Source organism: Pongo abelii, chromosome 19, assembly GCF_028885655.2.
Source record: "Pongo abelii isolate AG06213 chromosome 19, NHGRI_mPonAbe1-v2.0_pri, whole genome shotgun sequence".
NCBI classification, from domain to species: Eukaryota; Metazoa; Chordata; class Mammalia; order Primates; family Hominidae; genus Pongo; species Pongo abelii.
Genome location: NC_072004.2, coordinates 14,104,800 through 14,127,544, shown reverse-complemented (window position 1 = coordinate 14,127,544; position 22,745 = coordinate 14,104,800). Strand labels below are relative to the sequence as shown.

Below are 22,745 nucleotides of genomic sequence, written 5' to 3'. Positions count from 1 at the left end.
ACCATGCACTTGGGTGACATGGAAAGGAATGATAACATTAATAGAAGTAAGGACATTAGAGAAAGAGGTGATGAAGCTAGCTGGCCTTAGGAACATGTGCTGTTTTGAGAAACCGTGGGACATCCAGGTAGAAATATAAAGAACACAGAAGAAATATGAAACTAAAGCTCAGGAGGGAGGCTTGAGAGACTGGAGAGGCAGGAAGCTCTGGAGTCGCCTAGAGGCCATGGCTGAGCCTGAGGGAATGGATAAGATCAAGGGACAGCATGCACGATGCAGAGAAGTATGTGAAAAAGTCAGACCTTTACAGATGGGGGGAAGGAAAAGAATGAAAGACACAAAGAATATTTGGAGACATGCATCAAGACAATAAGGTGGCATGGGTGTCCAGTAACCATGAGAGGGGCTACAGCAAGCAGGACAGGAAGGCACCACTACTGGCATCAGGAGGTACATGCTGGAGAAACTGGTAGTTCCTCCTAATAATCATGAATTGGCTGGTATGTTCTTCAATCTAGTCTTAGAATAATCCTTTATAGTTGTACCATATGAACAAGCCCCTTCCCTAATATCTAGATGGGTCACGGATTTCTTGATATTGCTAAATCAAATGAATACTATGGCTGGGTTCGATGGTAGTTCGTAAGGTGCCTTAAGTATAACTATCTCAACTCAAAGTACCTAGAGCACAAGTATTTTGGCAAGGGGTCCTTCCTTTAACTCAGTTGTTCCCAAATACGGTGTGCATCTGAATCTCCTGGGGGAAGATTTACCTCCAGAAACGAGAGACATGCACAGATATAAGCAGAGAGCAAGGTTCAGGAATGAGGGTGCAGGTTTGGATAAAGATTACAGGAAGATGAGCAGATTAGGAGCCGAAGGCCAACGAGAGGCTAATCAGAAGTCATGAAGACACACACATTCAGGAGAAAGGTAGCACGGCTGAGGTGGGGAGTCTAGGCCAGAAAGCACGTGTTGTCCCCTCTCACATCTCCTCTGCTTAGGGGTACAGCCTGTTCTGGCCCATATATGCTACTACAAGTCATAACACAACAAGTGCACACAAGGCACCTAACAGCAGCAAAGAATCACATGGAGCAGAGGGCAGCAATCAAAGGTAGAATACTCAATTTCAAAGTAAACATTCCAGAAAAAGTTTTAGCTATCCAATTCTGTTAACAACTTATGCCCAAAGGAAAATGCCATGGTGATTACAGACTCTGAAAACAGTAGTCGCAGGTACATTTTACCCTTGTGCCAATGGGGAACGAACAGTCTCTCCTGTCATAGGCCATTTAGTTTTACCTGCACACATTTAACGACCATCAAGAAAGGCACTATTTTTAAAGCAAACAACAAAGCTCCATTTAGAATACTCAATAGCACCCATCTTTGAGGAAGCTTTTTCGTTCTTTGTAGATATCACACCATAAATTGCAAAACCTCCTGGACAGGCCAGTGTTAAAGAACAAGAGTCATCTTGTTTTGCAAGACTCAAGAGCTCTCCAGACTGGTTAGGCGACTCTTCACATATTGCGTCAGTGACAACCAGGACTAGAAGAAAAATCCTTAACATCCAGGCTGCCTCTCATTTGTATCAGAGTTCTACCATGCAGAAGAAAGGCTGATGGTATCAATGGGAGAATTTGAGGGAAAAAGAGACTGCAGAGGTTTCTCTCTTAAAATCAAACTAAGTAAATTGCTTCTCTCCATAGAGTAAATCAGCCAAAATAATCTGACTATATTTTAAGGCCTTGAACACAAAAGCAGAGTTGTTTACTACTCATAAACAACTGTAATAGTTAAAAGAAAATCTACTATAACATTCTCAATATATAGTTAGTAAAATCTAGAGTCACAAAAATAGAAGACTTCTGTACCCATGGGTTCCACATCTGTGGATTCAATCAACCTTGGATCAAAAATATGCAGAAAGAAAATAGTTACATCTGTAATGAGTATGTAGACTTTTTTTTCCTGTCATTTTGTAAACAACACAGCATGACAATTATTTATATAACATTTACATTGCATTAGGTATCATAAGTAAACTAGAGATGGGATACTAGAGCCAATCCCCCAGGGATACTCCAAGGGACGATGTATTATACTTTAGATATCTCTAAATATCCAGATCAACATTTTGTATTGTGCTTAACAAATTTTTTTAAGTCATTTACCATCATAGTGGACAAGAAAGCCCCATAATCATTGAACTGTCAACAATAGAAATGTTCTAAAAAGAAAGTTCATTTTGTTTAAAATTGAAAAGGGTATGTAGTTACATGAAAGGAAAACTGTTAATCAGAGGAGGAAGTATCTTGTTATTCTTTTTATTCACCCCAGAGCTTGATGGGGTGATAAAGCATAGAGAAAGTACATCAAATGTTTGACTGAATCTACTGATAAATTGAGAAGAGACAAAAAGTGATTTATAAAAAGCTAACGAAGGGAAAAGAACAGTGTTTTATAGTAAGACATAACAATGATGAAATTTACAAAATGGAAATACTACCTAATTTTAAAATGTACAAATTGTAAATGGTAATACATGTAAAAATAATAACAACTATTACTAGAGAGAAGGAAATTTGAATTTTGTAACACATTTCTAAAAAAAACCCAAAAGCTATCAAAGAATGTATTTATACTTATTTCATCAAAGCAATTAATTTGAAAAAGAAAGGCAGGGACGACTGATAAATTGTACAAGTAAAATTGACCAAAGCAATTTTCTCATACAACACTGCCATAACTGTAATTAAACATTTCATTGATTTCCTGGGGTTCATTACATGGAATCATTTTGTAACACCAAAATCTCATTAAAAGTGAATGCAATATATTCCCTCATTAATAACACCTGAAATTATATTTTATTTGGTAATCTCATATTCTGCCCTTTTACAAATAAACATAAAATCAATGTTGCCAATGAAGCATGACCCATCTAATATAGGCCCAGAGGCACTACACTGCAGGCCCAGGAATGACTCTGGGAGCCCATAGGAGAGTAATATTCCCAACCAACAGAGCTTGACTCATCCCCACTCCTGGGTGGAAAGCCAGGTAGAGAACCTCAAGCTTCTCCATGAAAAGAGATCCAGTAGCAGCCCTCATTAAAGATGGTCCTGCCTACTAGGTCCAATCTGTTGTCCAGGATTCATTCGCTCCAGATGCTCTCTCATCTGCCTCTGCCTTCTCCCGGAATAAGTTCCTACTATGTTTCCTAAAATTTAAAAAACAAAACAAAACAAAACAAAAAAATGTTTTTTGCCAGATGCCATGGCGCATGCCGGTAATCCCAACACTTTGGGAGGCTGAGGTGGGAGGATCCGTTGAAGTTAGGAGTTCAAGACCAGCCTGGACAACAAAGTGAGACCCTGTTCTACAAAAACTAAATTAGCCCAGCTCAGTGGCATGTGCCTTTAGTCATAGCTACTTGAGAGACTGAGGTGGGAGGATGACTTGAGCCTGGGAGTTCAAGGCTGCAGTGAGCTATGATGGTGCCACTGCACTCCAGCCTGGGCAACAGAGCAAGGCCATCTCAAAAAAAAGAAAAAAAAAAACACCTACATTTTAAAAGTTTGAAACAATCACAATGAGATATGCCCTGCGCTATGGTCTGAAAGTTGGTCCCCTCAGAAATTCACGTTGAAACTTAACTCCCAGTGTGGCAATACTGAGAAGTTGGGCCTATAAGAGGTGATTGGGTCACGGGGGCCCAGCCCTCATGAATGGATTAATGTATTAATGGGTTAATAGACTATCATAGGAGTGGGACTGGTGGCTTTATAAGTAGAGGAAGAGAGACATGGGCTAGCACACTCAACCCTCTCACCATGCCATGTCTTGTGCTGCCTGGGACTCTACAGAGTCCTCACTGTCAAGAAGATCCTCACCAGAGGTGGCCCTGGACCTTGGACTTCTCAGCCTCCATAACTGTAAGAAATAAATGCCTTTTCTTTACAAATTACCTAGCTCCATAAACAACAGAAAACAGACTAAAACATCCTTGACTGGGCGGGAAGAAAGCAAACCTCCACAATGAGAACTGCTTATGACGGCCATGTACTTACAAGGGCAAAGCAAGCACTATAGGCTGCTTCCAGGAACTAAGAGCAGGTCATGCTGGCAGCTAGAAGGAAAACAGGGACTTCAGTCCTAGAGCTGCAAAGAAATGAATTCTGCCAACAACCAGTGAGCCTGGAAGAAGACCCTTTGCCCCAGATGAGAACAGTCTCAACCAACACCTTGAATTCAGCCCGGTTAAACCCTGAGCAGGGTGTCTAGACACATCATGCCTGGACTTCTACCTGTTGAAACAGTGAAACAATAACTTTGTGTTGCTCTAAGCTGCTAAATTTGTGGTAATGTGCTTCACTGCAATAGAAAATTAATATGTACTGTAATGAGGGTAACATTTAAAAAGGACTAGTCTACCAGCAACACAGAGGACTGATTGGAGTGGAGGAAAATTTACTCAGGGAACCACTTAAAGGTTACTGCAGGGCGCTAGGTGGGAGGCGATGAGGGCCTGGGTAGGACGGCAACAGTGCAAACAGAGTTCGCTGTAAGTATTTTGAAGGTGGTGACAAAGGGCTTCATTACTTTTAAGCAGCTACTACAAAGGAGCTAAACATAATTCAGTACTTCAAATAATCAAATCCAAAAAGGTCAAAGAGGATTTAGGGTCAACTAGCCTAATTTCTCTCCTAATGTAAATCCCTTCTCCAACATCTCAGTGTATAGTCTCTCCAAATCTGGTGACAGGAAATTATTTCTCCTTGGGCAACCCCTTCTACTACAGAAGAGCTCTAGCTGTTCGACAGTTCCTTCTCCAATTAAGTCAGAATCAACTTCCGTGAAATACTTACTTAAGATGCAATTTCTGTGTTCTGGAGCAGCAGTGAATTGACTTTTTTTTTTCTTAGCACAACCCTTCAATCATGCAAATCCAACTATTTCTACAGTTTCTGCCCCTCCAAGCTAAATGTCGCTAGTAACCAACCATACTTGACTTCCAGGCTCCTGTCCATGCCGAGGGCACCTTCTACAGACACAACAGTTTCTGACTATATCAAATGCACTGAGCACAGTGTCTGGTAAATAATAAGGGCTTAATAAGCAGTGCTCTTGGAAATTATTTAAATGTGGTTCATAAAATTATAGGTGAAATATTTCTCTGGCCACTACACTTGGACTTTACATTTCAAAGCAGTGCCTAAGAGAATTTAGAGAAAAACAAAACACTTCACACCACACTCTGTATGCTTCTGTACTATAATCTAAGTTATCTCTCTGTCTCCTCCAGGGGAATGAACAGATAGCAACCCTTTAATAAATGTAGACTAAAAATAATAATGATAAAACAAAACTTACATTTGCAAAGCACTTCAGTGTGCCAAAATGCTTTTACATTTATTAAAATCTCAAAAATACTGCATTTCAAAGAAAGGTGTGGATACCGCAGGGACATGGTAAGAAAGCAGGAGAACTTTCACTTACGTTTAATTTTTTAACCCTTTCTTTTTAAGCCCACATTTTGCATATTTTAAAATGAATATATCAGTGTAAGAATACATCAATTTTATTTATATGTAACTATCCATTTATATATATTTATATATAATAGCATAAATATTATAAATATACATAAGTATACTTAAAGTTCTTTTTACAGATAAAGTACAGGACTAATAAACTGGAAAAACTGGCTCTAAAATAAAAAGCAAAGCAAGCAATTGTAGGTACTAATGTCTGATTTTCTATATGGACAACCATGTGCAAATTACTGGTAGTAAAATCTACCAGGGTCTAATCAAGAGAATCATACGGTTTATGTCTAAAATATTTGGCTCTCTCTTTTTTCAGAGGCAGGGTTTTGCTCTGTCACCCAGGCTGCAGTGCAGTGGCACAATCAGAGCTCACAGCCGCCTTCAACTCCTGGCCTCAAGTGATTCCTCCACTTCTGACTCTGCTTCCCAAAGCACTGGGATTACAGGCATGGGCCACCATGCCCAGCCAGAATATTCTTTATTAAGTACTACAAAGACTCATTTTCAGAAAAAGAAAATTCCACTAACTGAAGGAATTAAGCACTTACAAACACACAATCACCTAGCTGATCACAAAATCACAAACCAGGCAAGACAGGCTTTAACACTGTATCTCTGGCATAGGATCCATGATAACGCTTCTTCCTCTACAGATTTTAGGGGGGAATTGGAAGGAGTCACAGAGGGAGTCCCATACTGGGGGTGGGCAGAAGCAGCCCTGCCACGCATGCTGTTACTTCTGCAACAGAGGGAGCTTTATCTGTCACCCATAAATGGAGGCTTTCACAGGACTTGCAGTACAAATTTAGCCAGGCCCCTAGTTCTAACCTCACAGTATACTTTGCAGGGCAGCAGAGAACCACTTGAAATGTTTTAGCTTTTCCAATATGCAAGAGGTTTTCTTGAAGAAGCAACTTTTTCAAGAATTTTTTTTTTTTAAGTCTCACTACTTTGGGAGTATTGGTCTCTAAGCACAAGCATAATGACTGTACTTAATTTTCTAAAATCATCAACTAAAAATAACTGTAAAGATTACGTTAAAAAATGGGTCAGCTACATCTTCCTTTTCTTATTTCTCTGTGTCTTAATGACTCACTATTTTTTAGCACTGGCCACAAAAGAACTAAGAGAAAAAACAAAAGTCCAAAAAATCAAGTTGGATAACTATCAATTCTGATAAAAGATTTGGTAGCAAGATTAAAGCCACTGGCTAAATGAAACTCCGAGATTTTCTATAGATTTCAAATTACCCTTGTAATCTATTATATCTCATTATCCTTGATAGCAGATACTAAGCAACATTGTAATCCAAGTCCCATAAACTTGAGATGTAATCTCTTGAAAGCTGTTTAATGTGGAAAGCTGACCAAGAGTAGGCAGTTAATGAATTTGTATGTGGTTTTGTTTATGTGTGCGTCCAAGCAATGGAGTTAAGCTTTTGTTAGTAGATCTCAAAGTTCAAAATTGTATAACTTAATTCAGAGGAAGGAGCTAAGCTTTTGTTAGTAGATCTCAAAGGTCAAAATTGTATAACTTAATTCAGAGGAAGGAGTTAAGTCTTTTTTGATTTTTAAATGCGAGTGTACTTTTCACTAAATAGCTGTACTTAATGATTTTCGTCTCTTTTTTATTAGCACCTTAAGCTTTGAATAGTTGAATTTCTAACTTAAGTGAGTTTTTTAGGCTTCACAGCTTGGCAGCATTCTGTGAACCACATAATATAGTTGTCTTCTCAACAGACATATCAAAGAAGCTGGTAATTCTCATGCTTATTGTTAAGTTCAGATGAAAAGTCAATTGATATGAGACATGCTATTTTTTTCTCAGCCATGTTAAAAGATATCAATCAGGGGCCTAACTGATTATGAACTATAACCACTTCTGGTTAAAAGATAAGACTTTTAATACAGGTTTTTAACACCACAGCCACAAAGGTAAGAATTTATTAGGGCTTCCTGTTTTCCTTTCTTATTTTTCATACAACTAATGATGAAAGTTAGACTGAAAGTCCTAGGACCAAATTAATCTCATACCTTCAAATTTACAAAGCAATACTGATTCCAAAATGAAGTATTTGAGTATGGTCACCAAGGCAGTTCACCAGGAAGCATTTGGTTTTCATTTGCAATTAGCATTCAGAAAAAGGAAAATGAAGTATCTATCGGGCTTGATAAATATATAAATAAAAGCTGTTTATATTAAGCTAATTTTGCAACACTGAGTGAGATCCTGAGCTTGTTCTTTCAATTATAGCTTTTCCTTGACCCAAAGAGCTTTTCTACCTTATCATCCTGTTTTAGTTTGTTCTTCTCAATAAAGAAACTCAATTTACTTCATATACTCAATAACCAACAATGTATAACCTTTTTAATTAACTTAAAAAAATTCCATAAAACTGGTGCCTATAAACTGATGAATAAAACTGAAACTTTTAAGAAGCAGAAACATGTAGTTTCAAAACTGAGTTTGGCAAAAAAATTGTTAGTTGGACAGTGTTCACAAAAATAAAGCTTTATCTCAGTTTCATATCAAAATTACAACTGTGATTATCCAGAGAGCAGATATTGTACAAGATAAACACTTAAAATAAAGAATTAAGTCTCCATTTCAAGTATCGTTCCGACTTTGACGGTATTTAGCATTTAGCTACCTGTGCTTATTTTGCAGAACACATATAACAAATCAGCAAAATGCCAAAATGCTTTTACATTTATTTAAATCTCGAAAATACTGCAGAAGAATCAACTTCCTTAGAATACCTACTTAGGATGCAATTTCTGTGCAATTACTCACTTGTGATTTACATCTGGACCTAACTGCATACATATATATTAATGTATCATTGTTTTCTTTTCCTTTGGGAATTTTCATTTATTCCTATTAATTGGTTAGGCAAGAATGTTGGTTATGTCATTCTAAGCATTCAAAAGAGCTTTCTAGCAAGAATCTTTTAGAAATACTTTTGAGATGATCAACAACTGAAAGACTTCCCTTATTGGTGTTGCTGTTCCTTTAAGCAAAACTGAAAATCAATAGTTTGTCAAACCTAATAGCAATTCACTGATAACAGGACAAAGCAAAGTCTTTGCGGATTCCTCTGAGCTCCCACTGGTACAGTTTTCACAAATTTGATGAACTTTAAGAGAAACACAGTGGGGCCATCCCCAATCCTCCACAATTATCCTGAATACAAAATTGCGTTAACAAACTAAAAACTTCAAGACACAATGACAGCAGTTGAAAGAGACACTGAAAAGCAGACCAAATAACTATAAATGCACAGCTGCCTAACAGTTTAGACACAATGCTTTCTGTCATCACTAACCACTAAACTACTATAGTACAGTAAAATAATTATTTGTAATTAAAAGGCTAAGCTGTTCAAAATTCTACAAATGGTGGCAAGCTAGTTCGCTACACTTCTTTTCTCCATTGAGCTACTATTTTTTGGGCACCTATTATTTGCAAGGCACTGCGCTGGGCAATGGAAATGTAATAGTCAACAAGACAGATGTTGTCCCGGCCTTCTTGGGGCTTTCACCCTGATAAAGATTCAGAAAAGTCAACAGGCATTAATTATAACACAAGGTAACAGTGATTCAGCAGGTGAGGAACTCTGAACATAGAAGGACCTCCAAACCCAGAAGACTTCCCAAAAGTTATGTCAAAGTTGAAGACTGAAGGATAAAAAGGAGTTAACCTGGCAAACACGTAGGATGGTGAGGTATACATGTTTGAGACAGAAAGAACAGAAGGCACAAAATCCACAGGCGGAGAGAATGCTCCAAATAGTCACTCTCCATCTACAGATAAAATATCTCAGAGTAACTATGAACAAAAATGCATCTCTGCATCCTTGTAAAAGCTCACTGACATGCAGCATTCTTCTTTTTATTCTTAATTGTCAAGTTTACTATTCTTCTTTCTTATTTAATATACTTTTTAAAGCTACTAGTAAATTTAAAACTTTATATACATTTTGGAAAAGTTTTCCAAAATAAACAGTTGAGCAAAAACTTTCTTAGTATAAGAGACAATCTTGTAACATTCTTTTAAAATTCATTTATCTTAAGCGTTTCATTCCTTAATCTTAATAAATAAGATGCTACAATGCTTTTACTTTGAAGTAAAAACCAAGCCCTTCATAAAACTCAAAATGATTATTAAGCACCCAGGCAAGTCTGACCTGCAGGTTGAAAGGCAATCATTTGCTTCCCTCGAGTGATTCAGATAACATTCTCTCCACATAGTAGATAGAGGGAGATCTGCTTGGACTTGCAGAATCTAAGAGGACCCCAGGTGTCAGGCTGAAAGTGCCATCCACTGAAGGGGACAAGGGGAGAACAGGCAGAGGAGAGAAAAAGCAAAAAAAGGTAAGAATTCAGATAGACTAGGTTAGCTGTAAGTTGCAGAGGTCTCCCTTAAAGGGAAATAAACATATTCTTGTGAGTAATGGGAAGCAAGGCAGTGTGCTGATAGTAAAGAAGAGCTAGGAGAGAGAGTGTTGAATCGGTTCTACAGATTAGAAGAGTGTGTCTCAAAGTATGCTATGGGAACCATTAAAATACACAATTCTAGACCCTACCCCAGACCCAGAGTGAAGGAATTTATGGAAGTGATGGCTACACATTTGCATTATAACAAGCATCTCAGAAGGCATATGAAGTTTGAGAACTCCTAAAAATAGTGAAGTTTTCTAGGTTGATGGTAGAATCTTGGATAAAGAAGAAAACTGAGCAAGAAGGCAAAGCCTTCAACAACTGTTGGAATGCAACAAGAAGTGAGAGAGAGGAAAGCTTACAGTGTTCTTCAACTTCTTCAACATTCACTAACAGCTTTGCCACCTGGTTTGCTTTCTGGTTTAGCTGAAGTTCCATCATCTACCTACACTTTTTCATGAAGACGTACACTTGGGCTAGCTCTGTTGGACAGTCCAGTATTTACTACATACAACCCAACCCAAACCAGGAGTCCCCAAATGTGTATTTGATTATCAAGATGACAGGGAGAAACTGCTGCCAGATCAGTACACATCCACAACCACTAATGGAAAAGTAAATGCCAAGCTGGCAAGTCAGTCTTCATTTAAATATACTGCATTTGAAGCACACATATGTGGTGGTAGTCACAGAGCAGACTAAAGAGTGGTATTTTACTTTTCTTTGGAAAAACTGGGTAGGGAAGAGGCAGGCAGCTTCATGTCCTCCTCCAAGAAGCGGATGTACTGCATAATGAGAGAGCCCAGTGAGGGCTATCAGGACAGAGAAGCTGGCTACTGTCAGAGTTGACTAGGCTGAATTTAAGATATTCGGGCTTTTAAAATGATAGATGTAAGAATTATGCCATACTTTAAAACCTCCCTTGCAGCTGGAGGTAGCCACGTTGCACACTTCTGGCCAATGAGACATAATAAGTTCCTATCAAGAACTTTCCCTCCCAAATTAAGAGGCAGTCTTATAAGGAGGTTTCTGCCTTTCCACATTTCCTTCTCATTTCTTCTTTCTGCGCAGAATACAATATGATGATGACGGTAGGGAAGTCATCTCATGGTCCTGAGGACAAAAACCACAAGCTAATGATAACAGACAAAGAAGGTACCAGGTATGTTGGCAACATCCTTAAGCACCAGCTCCAGACTCCTAACCTCAGAATCCTTGACACATGAAATAATAAACCCTTTACTTGTTTAAGTCATTGTTTTTCAAATTTTCACTTATGTGATGTTGAGCCAATTCTCAACTCAGTTTTTTTCTTCCTCTTTAAAGTTCTCAATGTATTTTGAGAGTGATTATCACTCTTACGAAATTTATCTTTACCTTCCCCTAGCATCTACCACAGCATCTTATACTTACAATCAGTTCAATTAAAATCAAATTGAACTTAAGGCAATTAAATCCCATCTTAACAAATAAATCATAAGAAAACAGAGTAGCCCAGCTAAATTTTTTTTTTTTTGGTCTAAATTGGAACATTGGCTAAAGCATTTGTAGAGCCCCAGCCCCACAGAAACCAACTGAAATGATGGAATAAAAATGAAAATTGAAGAAAAATCTGCAGCAGCAATAAATTAGGTAAAGACAGGATACTAAAAACCTCAAGAAGCATTTGTTAAATATAGCACAGATGAGACTAAATTGAAGACAGTTACTGAGGACTGGGTCACTACATTCATTATTTAAATAGCAAAAAAATACACTACATAAATAGCTACTAATAAGGAATGTATAAATATGGGAAATAAATATGGGAAATCAAGCCTATTCTAACCATACTCATTATTCCTTCCTGGTGAGGAGCAAGGACAGAAGCCAAGGTGAGCCATGGCCAGATAAGCCCACTCCCCAGAAAGTCCCTTTGTCACCACAGTGCAGGAGAGCTTAGAGGCAGCTACATCACAGCTAGAGGGACCGAAAGGGGTAGAGGGTCATGCCAAAATGAGAAAGCAGGGCCTCACCTTGACATAATTCTCACTGGGACGAGGCAGAACACTTTTCTGATGGCTTCACACAGTGTAGCAAGCCACCCATTGCCACCATACTTTGGCACACTGTGGTATTCTTCCAACTCAGCAGGCCACAGCACCAGAGAAGAGGCTGGACACAGACATACCATATGCAGAGAGGAGAAGCAGATGACACTAAAAACCAGATTTGGGAAACAGGACATTGGCCCTGTGGTTTCAGAAACATGGTTTAAAAAAAAAAACCTTTCAGAGAAAAAGTTCCCTCATTTGTTGTGCCCTCCTGGCCTCCATCAGGCCACAGAACTGCTAAATCAGTAAATGCAAACTGATAGCCTTGGTTCCTCTCACTTACAATGAGAGCGAACTCCAACAAGTGAAACTGTTAGGTGATGAATAAAAATCCAACCCTGCATCCGTTCAACCGACACATAATGAGTGCTTACTTTGTGCCAGGCACTGCTGTAGGTATAGAAGACAGAACAGTGGAAACAGACAAAATGCCCCACCCCATGGAGCTTACATTCATTTGGGGTGTAACTACTGTCTGGATAGTGTTGTCTTCTTTCCGGAATGGAGAAAGATACAGAGAGGTAAAATGAATCAATATGCGACTCATTAAAAAAGACTCTACGGTATAAAAGAAAAAAAAGTAGATGGAAGAATAAGAGGCTGAATATATTTTGAAAAAGATGTACCACAGACCCACTAGACTATAAACTCCTCCTGAAGAGTAAGACCTATGAGGACAGAGACTGTGTCAGCCACCTGCACCTTATTCTGTCCACAACACTCAGAAGTGGATACTTGGAACATAATAGATGCTCAACAAACATCAGCTGAATGAACAGAAAAAGTAAATTTGTACACTCTAGAAAAAAGCAAACCCCATGAAACAAAGAAGGTTAAGAAAAGTAGTACAAGAAACAAAAACTGCCATAGCAGAATGTTAAAAGTCATGAGATGTAATAAAAAGCAGATGGCAAAAAATCAAGTCAGCACTCTACATAACACATTTCAGAAGACCCTTCAGAATGAAGCGGAAAATTATAATGAAGAAAGCAAGTAGAAAGAGTATCTCTATATATCTATATTATGGAATACTATCAACCTCTAAAAAAAGAAGGTAGATTTAATTGTATTGATGAGGAAGTATGAGGAAGATATACCAATTAGGGAAGAAAGCAAATAACTAAACAAAGAGGCAATTACCAGAAAATGAAATAATTAGCATAAACATGAAAAAGGAGATAAACTTAATCATTATTTGACTGTATTCCTGAAAAACTCAAGAAATAATCAACTGAAAAAAAACTTTTAAATACTTCCAAAATCATTTATCAATACATGTACTGATCTATTTAAGTAAAACTATAAAACTCAAGAGGCATAAAAGAAGACTTGTATAAATGAAGATGATGTAAAAGTAAGGTTCTCAATTCATCCCCGAATAAACATTGAAATCCCAATTAAGACATCAGCAGAATTGAGGTATTTATTCCAGGCACAGAGCTTCACAAATTCTTTGTGAATAGAACATTCAAACACTGGTTAATGATTTACTAAAAACTGGCAATATCTCTATCTTATACCACTGACCAAACTACATTTCTTATCAATAATAAATTTTATTATAAAATATAAAATCATAAAAATATAATATTAACAATGCAGATAAATACTGTATTTACAAAATCTTCATGTGGGAAAGTCTAAGCATGGAATAAAAACCGGAAACTCATAAGAAAATACCTTTGGTTACATAAAATTCACTTTTGCACATGAAAACAAGACACAAACAACATAAGACATTTGTGACAGACATATATAATGAGATCAAATCTTAAATATATAAAGAATCCTTACAAACAATAAACAAAGACAAACAGAGAAGAGAAGGCTGGGAGACAAACAGGCCATCAACAAAGCAATACAAATCACCACTCAGCATATGACAAATATAAAACCTCATCAGAATTAAGTACAAAATTAAAAACTTAAGTGCTACTTTCACACATTGAATTGACAGAGTTATTCAGAAGAATACATTATCATCAAGCATTCACTGGTGAAGAAATGGTGAGGTGGCTAGCATAAATTGGTACAACTTTTCTTGAAGGGAATCTGTTAATGAAAACTGAAAGCTTTAAAACCATGCATACCTTTTGATCTAACAAGGCCACTTCTATACATTTATCCTCAGAAAATCATTATAGATTTAGCTTATTTATTATAGTACTATCTATAATAAGGATAATAAAATAAAAAACACCTAAAACAGGAGAAATAAATAAATAAATTATGGTATAACTATGCAATGGCATGCTATATACCCAACAAAAATAAAGGTATACTTCTATACAGCTAACTTTGAGAAAAAAATATGTAAAAGGATATATGTTAAATGATATTACAAATCTTTATTTTTAATAGCAAGAAGTAAGAGACTACTTAAATGTCCATTAACAAGGAAACGGTTCAATAAACCAAATATATCTATACTATGGAATACTATCAACCTTTAAAAAAAGAAGGTAGATTTAACTGTATTGATGAGGAAGTATGAGGAAGATATACCAATTAGGGAAGAAAGCAAATAACTAAACAAAACATGTAATATAACCTCATTTTTATAAAACAAAATAGAAACTATCTATGTACTAATGTAATAATAACTAACCTTTCTTCAACATTTACTGAATATGGCAGTGAATCATTTGCTTACATTATTGCTTATAATCATCACAATAATCCTTTCAGGGAGGACTATCCCCATTTTACAGACAAGTAAACCAAGGCTTAGAGACTTGAAAAAAAATGTGCCTGTAACCACAAAGCCAATAAATTGTAGACCAGGGATTCCAACCCAGCCAGTCTGACTCCAGAGGCTATACTGCTAACATTAAAACACAGGCTATGAACAGATAAAGGCTAAAAAACTGTATGCAAAGAGCCTGCTTATTGGCCAGGTGCGGTGACTCATGCCTATAATCCCAGCACTTTGGGAGGCTGAGGCAGGTGGATCACCTGAGGTCAGGAGTTCAAGACCAGCCTGGCCAACATGGTGAAACCCTGTCTCTATTAAAAATACAAAGATTAGCTGGGCGTGGTGGCAGGCACCTATAATCCCAGCTACTCAGGAGGCTGAGGCAAGAGAATGGCTTGAACCCGGGAGGCGGAAGTTGCAGTGAGCCGAGATCATGCCATTGCACTCCAGACTGGGTGAGAAGAGCGAAACTTTTTCTCAAAAAAAAATAAAAAGTTTGGTTATTGCATGGCCTGAACGGACTTTCTGTATGTGTTTGCGTTTTAAGAAAACGATACTTTTACATTTTAAAAGTCACTAAAAACGGGGTAAACATGTTGATACACAAAAAGACGTAAGCAGAATATTAATTTTTTTCAATCACAGAAGGCATTTACACTACGATCGTATATTTGTTTATAAAGCAAAAATATATGAGATGCATAGAAAAAATTTCTGGAAGAGAATATACCAAAATATTCAAAAAGGTTTTATTTTGAGATAGTGAAATTACAGGAGGATTTCAATCTTCTGTTTTTGCTTATCTGTATTTTCTATTTTTTCTAAAAATAAATACTAGTCACATAATTAACAATAATACTATAACATTTAGTAAGTATATCATTATTAAGGTACTTACTTCAAAAAATAAAGTAAAATTCAAGAAATCACAGTAATTCACTCAATTCATATTCGGTGAATGCTAAAAAACCCCTTAATACAAATATTTAATAACTGAAGATTACAGTAAGTTGACTTCTTAAACTATACAAGCGATCTAAAATGAACGTGTATCCTCCATTTCTGCTTTTTTCTTTTAATAAAAAACAGCATTCTAGGCTCTAGGAGAAAAAAATTTATACACTGATAGACCATACTTCATATCAGTTCCATCAACAGCATAATCTATTGGTTCCAATAAATAATCTATTTCAGTGTTCTGGTCTCAAAAAACATGTTGCAGCTTTTCAGCACAGATGTTACTCAGGAAAAAAGTTCTGCTTTTTACTGACCTATATTAAGTATAAACTCAGTTGAGTCACCAAAGCCTCTTATGATCCTAATCCAAATAAAATTTCTTTACCCCAGTGTGGTCCATGCAAAAAACTCCAAAAACATATTGTAAATAGCTCAGTTGGCAAGAGAAACTCAAGGGAGACACATTATTCCTTTTTTATAATCTCACTCTTACTTCCCTTCATTTAAAAAAAAAAAAAAAATCTTTAAATGGCATTAGCACCAGCAAACGTTTGGCTCATATCCTGCCCTAAATGCCAAGGCATCAGGCTGCTGCTACCCACTATCCCACAGATGAAATATAAGTATGAGCACTATCTGGCCCTTCACTTATTCTACAGTTAATTATCCTCCGTATATTATAGCTATAAACAAAAGAAGGGAAAGAAAGAAAGGCTAGTTCTATGAAAGTGATCGCTGACTCTCAGATATTTCTGCCTCGGCTATCATTAGCTATAAATGAATCGTGTGAGATGTTAAGAGTCCAAAAGAAATCAATTGACAGATATCAGGTATTTTCTTAAATAAAAAATCCTGCTGACTCCAAGACACATGTGACTTCAAGTAATAAACTAAATAGAGAGGTAAAAGGTCAGATAAGAGGGTGGGGGTCACCCAAAGGGTGCTGCTTCTTTAAATGGAATAAGCAGAAGGAAATGACTTTAATTCAATTAGTTCATCCAGAAACCTGGGGCGTGGAATATATAAAACAATACAAGGGAAATTTACTGCCCTGGGACCTTTCCATCTGTGTGTGTAAGGTGAGGCTGCTCCCCTTTTCTGTGGTGCACCCATCTTGTTTTGCATGCCTCTCTCGTGTGGTCCAGATTTTGCCCAGTCGGCTTTTCCTGCTGCCAGTGGTAGCGACCAGCTCCGCTGGCTCTCACTAGGTGAGTTCTCTCTACATCCAGTCAGACCACTCGGTCTGGGACTAGTACTCGCTGCCTACCTAACACCTACTTCGCTTTCTCGAAGTGTGGTCTAGGACCACCTGCATCAGAATCATCTGGTGTCCTCATCAAACATGCAGATCTCTGAGTCCTGTCCCAGCCCTAGGGGATCTGAATCACTGGAAACAGTGGCCAGGAATCAGTGTTTTAACAAGCACACCATGACGGCACATTACCATGCTGACATTTGGAAGCCAATGAGTTCATGTATACTATACATCACAGTAGGCACTATTAAATAATTAATTAATTAATTTCTTGAGATTTCAGATACTATGTTTTAGATATCAAACCCTGCATCTGGAATGACAATTCAGATATATAACCATATAAGCTACATAAAGGGAGAAATAATACAACAATAGCCAGTATGAAGGAATGGAAGATGTGGCCAAGAAAACAGTTGATCTTAAACTAGTTATCCTATTTGCCTTTGTTCCTAATGAAACAAGCATTATAATAAATTTAAAATTATTTTAAAATGAATTATTTAAAGCAGCTCATTTAAGAGTCTAAGAAGACACAGCAATCACTATTCTCTGATTTAGCAACTAGTCGACACTGACTTCCTAACTGGCAAATAAAATAACTCTCACCAGCCAGGCTTCTCAGGAGACCTCCAGCATTTGACATCCGGTCCAGATCACTTCCCTTTATGAACAGGTTCTATTCTTCTGGCTTCTGTGACAGGGTCTTTTCCGGTCTTCCTCCCTCTGACCATTTATTTCCTTGCCGGGTCCCTTTTATACCTTACCCAATCCTTAAAAGGGGATATACCCCAAAGTTCTGGTGACCATCAGCATGGTCACTCTACACACTGATCCTTGGTAACATCATGTACTACCGTGACCTCACTGCCAGCTCCATGCTGAAGACCACTGGTTCTTCCAGCCTAATGTTCTCTCTGAGCTCTTGCCTTTCACAGCCCCCTGCCCCACTGGGCCTCTCCACCTGGATATGCCAGTAGCAACTCAAATTCCACTTGTCCAAAATTGAACTCATCATGTTTTCTTTAAACCTTTTCTTTCTTCCATATTTACACTTTTAAGTCTCAACACCACCATTCATCTAGTTTTTCATTCCAGAAGCCCGTAATTGTGTCTACAGCAGGGGCAGCAAATCCAAATGCCAGTGGGGGCAGCCAGGTATTAAATTTATTTTTTAAGAAAGATGTGTATAGCTTTTGACATGTACTAGGCACTTGTATGTCATTTGCAAATGTTAACTCACTTATTATTCAGAACCACCCTATGAAGGAAGTACTATTATTATCCCTAGTTTACAGATGGGTAAACTGAGGCCGGCGAGATTATAAAACTTGCACAAGGTCAGTCAGCTAGCCAAAGCCAGGATTTGAATGCAGGGAATCTGACTCTAGAATCTGACTCTCAGAGAACAGGATAGAGCCTAGAATAATAAATGACAAAAGGGCCCACAGAGCTGGAAAATACCTGCTTCACCTCAAGGTATTCAAACTCACTGCAGCTCCGCACTCTCAGCTCTTATTTTATGTCTCCTTAGCAATCCACTTCATCTAGCTAAGGTCCTACTCATTCGATTTCCTTAATGTTTCTCACCACATATCTATCTCTCTCTCTCTCTCCCTTGTTCTCTTTCCCCACCACAGCCTCAGTTCAGGCCCAGGTTGTTTCTCAGTTGACCACCACTATTTGTCTGCCATCATTCTCGCCTCTCACTAGTCTGTGCTCTCCGATAGACGGTCAGCAAACTTTTTCTGTAAACGCCAGACAGTAAACATTTCAGGTTTCCCAGGCCAGAAGGTTTCTGTTGCAATTAACTCTGTCACTGTGGCATGATATATGCTCAGAACAAGTGGGCGTGGTTGTGTTCCAATAAAACTTCATTTACAAAAACAGGTGATCCTTGCTCTATAGTACTACCACAGCAGTTTTCTTAATCAAGCCTATTCCTTCCACTGAAATATAATCCAGATGGTTTCAAAGCATTAGAGAATATGCAAAAATATAAAAGCATCAGAAGAAAACATGAGTGAATGTTTTTGTAACCACAGGGTGATGAAACCTTTCTAGGCATGAAAAAAAAAATACACAAAAGTCAAAAATCTCCATGGGGCAAAATAAAACAAAACAAAACAACAAAATACCACAAAAAAAGAAAACGACAAAATGAGAAAAAATATTTGTAATGAATATGATGTATAAAATGCTAATTTATTTACAAAGAATTCTAAAAAGTCAATAAGGAATGACCAAGGATATAAGAGCTAAAAAACAGAAGAAAAAACACAAATGATCAAAATAGAAAAAAAGATGCTAAACCTTACCAAAATGTAAATAATGAAAATGCACACAAAATCTTTTCCAATGATCAAACTGGCAAAACTGGTAAAGACTGCTTATGCAGGAGTGGACTCTACAGAGAAAGTCTAAGTCCCAAATGCCGGCCGGGTACGGTGGCTCACGCCTGTAATCCAGCACTTTGGGAGGCCGAGGCGGGCGGAACACAAGGTCAGGAGATCGAGACCATCCTGGCTAACATGGTGAAACTCCGTCTCTACTAAAAATACAAAAAATTAGCCGGGCATGGTGGCAGGTGCCTGTGGTCCCAGCTACAAGGAAGGAGAATGATGTGAACCCGGGAGGCGGAGCTTGCAGTGAGCTGAGATCTCGCCACTGGACTCCAGCCTGGGTGACAGAGCAAGACTGTCTCAAAAAAAAAAAAAAAAAAAAAAAAAAAGTCTAATTCCCAAATGCTGTTGAGGGGAAGGATAAATTATACTATCTTTTTAGAAACAAATTTGTTGTTCCATCAAAGATTTAAATGTTTAAAGCTAGCTAGTACATTTCTAAGTACTGATCCTAAAGGCAGACTCACATGAGTATACAAAGACATATACATAAAAGTTAATAACAGAGTTGCTTTTAATAGTAAAAAATCTGGAAATATCACAAATGTTTACCTGCAGAAGACTAGTTAATAATGGCAGATCCATACAATGGAATAGTATGCAGTGAATATTGTCAGTGAAAACTATACTGTCATAAGAAAATGGTAAGTTGCAAAACTGTGTGTGTGTGTATACATACATACATACATACATACATATATATATATATATATATAAATAAAATGATCCTATTTCTGTTGAAGAAAATGTACAACCATAGCTCTACCTGCATATGTGTTTATATAGAGAAGGCGACATTTCACACAGGGGTTTTTATCTAGAATGGTGGGAAAGGATACTTTCTTAGTTTAAAATATATGCTTCTGTATTATTTGAATTCTTCTTTATAATAAGCCTATACTAATTTAATAGAAATTTTAAAATACTTAAAAGGTAAATAAGACAAAACACAAAGTGATCACATCCCTCCAAAGAAGCTTCCAGGACTTTCCACGGCTATGATCTAACTCTTTAGCCTGAAATACATGCCAATATGACAACATGACCGCTGCCTAACTCTTCAATCTTCATAAGCACCTCTCCTATATGATACTCAGGTCATACTATCGCTACTCATAGTCACAATGCAGCTTTTTGAATGTGCCAGGATAACAGAGACTCCTTTGCTTTTGCAAAGACTCTTCCCTCTACTTAAAATTCTCCTTCTCATCTTCCCTGCCGAGTAAATATTCATTCACTTCAAGTCCCTCCACAGGCAAAAACAACCTTAGGGGAAATATAATACACATTAAGTAGACAATCAAATGTTTACCTGTACTTATTTGGAAACTTGCAGTGTCTCCCATGTGTCGAGCATGCTGTTGGATGCTTTATATGCATTAATTATTTGATTTAATTCTTAAATGATCTATTATTATTGCTACTTTACAGATGTGGAAATCATCTCAATAAAGTTAAGGAACTGCCCAAAGTCTCACTGGCTAGTAAATGTCAGAGCCAAGATCTGAACTCAAGTGTGCTTGACTTCAAAGCCATATTCCAAGTTTTGAAAAGGGAGACTGGGGCCAAGAGCAGGATTAACAGAGGCCTTGAAAGGATCTGACTGGATATAAGACAGGCAGACCAGTTTCCCATGGAGGCAGGGGAACAAGTATGGTGGGGTAGAAGGACTGGCCTCAATGGTAGGGTGGAGGGACAGGGAAAGGGAAAAAAGGTTGATTCTGAGGAACAGTTTGATCATTCCAGGTTACAGTGATCCTTTAACACTAAGCAGGGTTGAGACAGAAGATAATATGGAGAAACTATAGACTCGTATAAGTTAGGAAAATTGAAAGCAATATTTTGGGTAAGTTAGTTTGGCAACCCTGGGCAGCATGAACTGCAGGGTAAGCGGGGTGGAGAACAAAAGAAAGAACAGTTAGGAGCTGCTGCAGAAACCAACAGCCTCCCATGTTTCCAACCTAAACTAGGATGGCAGCTTCAGAAATGAGGATGGGAAAGCAAATCTCATAGTCCTTACAAAAGAATCTGTTGGTGACAGAAATTAGACTAAAGATGAAGGGGAGAGTGGAGAGCAAAAAGCGAAGAAGACTGATTCTAAGGTTTCTCCTCTGAAGGAAGCGAAGAATGCTGTAACTGACAGAAATGGGACGATAAGAGACGAGAGCTAATCTGCAGGGTGGCGTGCTAAGTGATGGCACACACGAAGCTCCTGCTGTTGACAGAGGCCACATCTGATGCCTAGGGGCTGAGAGGCCTCATTTTTGGGGTGGCAGCCTTATAAGCATAACTTATCTATAGTCATTCTTAACTTGTCAGCAGCATGACACTCAGGCCACTTGTGTAAATGACAAAAGAGAGTTTCTTTAGAAACATGCTGATTCGTTGCTTAGTGACCATAAACCACTGAGACGTGTTTTCAAGCTTATCACACAGAATTCATCTCACTGTTTTAGAGTTACATTACGCAAGTCTTACTAAGACTTTTTAGCTCCTTCACCAAACCCCCTGTGTCTATTTATCATTTCTTCAAAAACAACTTTCTTTAAGTAAAGCTGGTCACTAAGGAGAGAAGTTGTCTAGTTACCTCCTTTTGCCTTGAATTTCAGGCTCAAGTCTCTTTAAAAGAAAAAAAAAAAAAAAAAAAATCACTCTTTCCCTGATCCTTCTCTGCTCTCAAAAGCCTCCCTGTCTCATCTTTTCATCTGACTCTAACATTATTTACCACTTTCTGTCCTCAAAGAGGCCTGGCTTACTCTTACTATTCATACATTATATTCAGTCTCTTTATTCTCATTTAAGAAGAATAAACCAGGTCTCCCCCAAGTTGCAGCATGACCCAGAACATACCTTCTAAACAGGATTAGCCCAGAATAAGCTAGGTCAAAGTTTGGCTATATGATGGGATAATAATGATGCTCTGCCTGACTTACAGGGTGACTGTGACAACCAAATCACTTAATTATGGCAATATAATTTGGCACAGGATGCTAGAATTAGGTTAAAAAACAGAATCTGGTTCCAAATCTCCTTTCAGGAAAAATGCACCCTACATCCCCACAGACCTGTGACAACCCCAGAGGCTCTACAAGAAGCAAAACACAGAAGTGAACTGGGAGACTCAGTGGTCACTGTGGATTCATATCAAGCCCAGTAGTGCAATTCTTCCCATTCCAGAACTCAAGTCGACAAAACGTATTATCTTATGCATTTTTACAGTAGGTGTAAAAACACTAAAGACAAGGAAATAAGCAGGATAAACATTCAACTTTAATTGCAAAGGAAAGGGTGACTATTTTTAGTACAATACTTACAATGCAATACTATTTACAATTCTGTGTAAATA

At 37.7% G+C, this 22,745-nt stretch overlaps 1 protein-coding gene across 1 annotated transcript in view; it reads right to left on the bottom strand.

Moving 5' to 3' along the window:
- The window catches only part of COX10 (COX10 homolog, cytochrome c oxidase assembly protein, heme A: farnesyltransferase (yeast)), a 140,008-nt gene that overhangs the window by 109,465 nt on the left and 7,798 nt on the right, over positions 1 to 22,745 (bottom strand).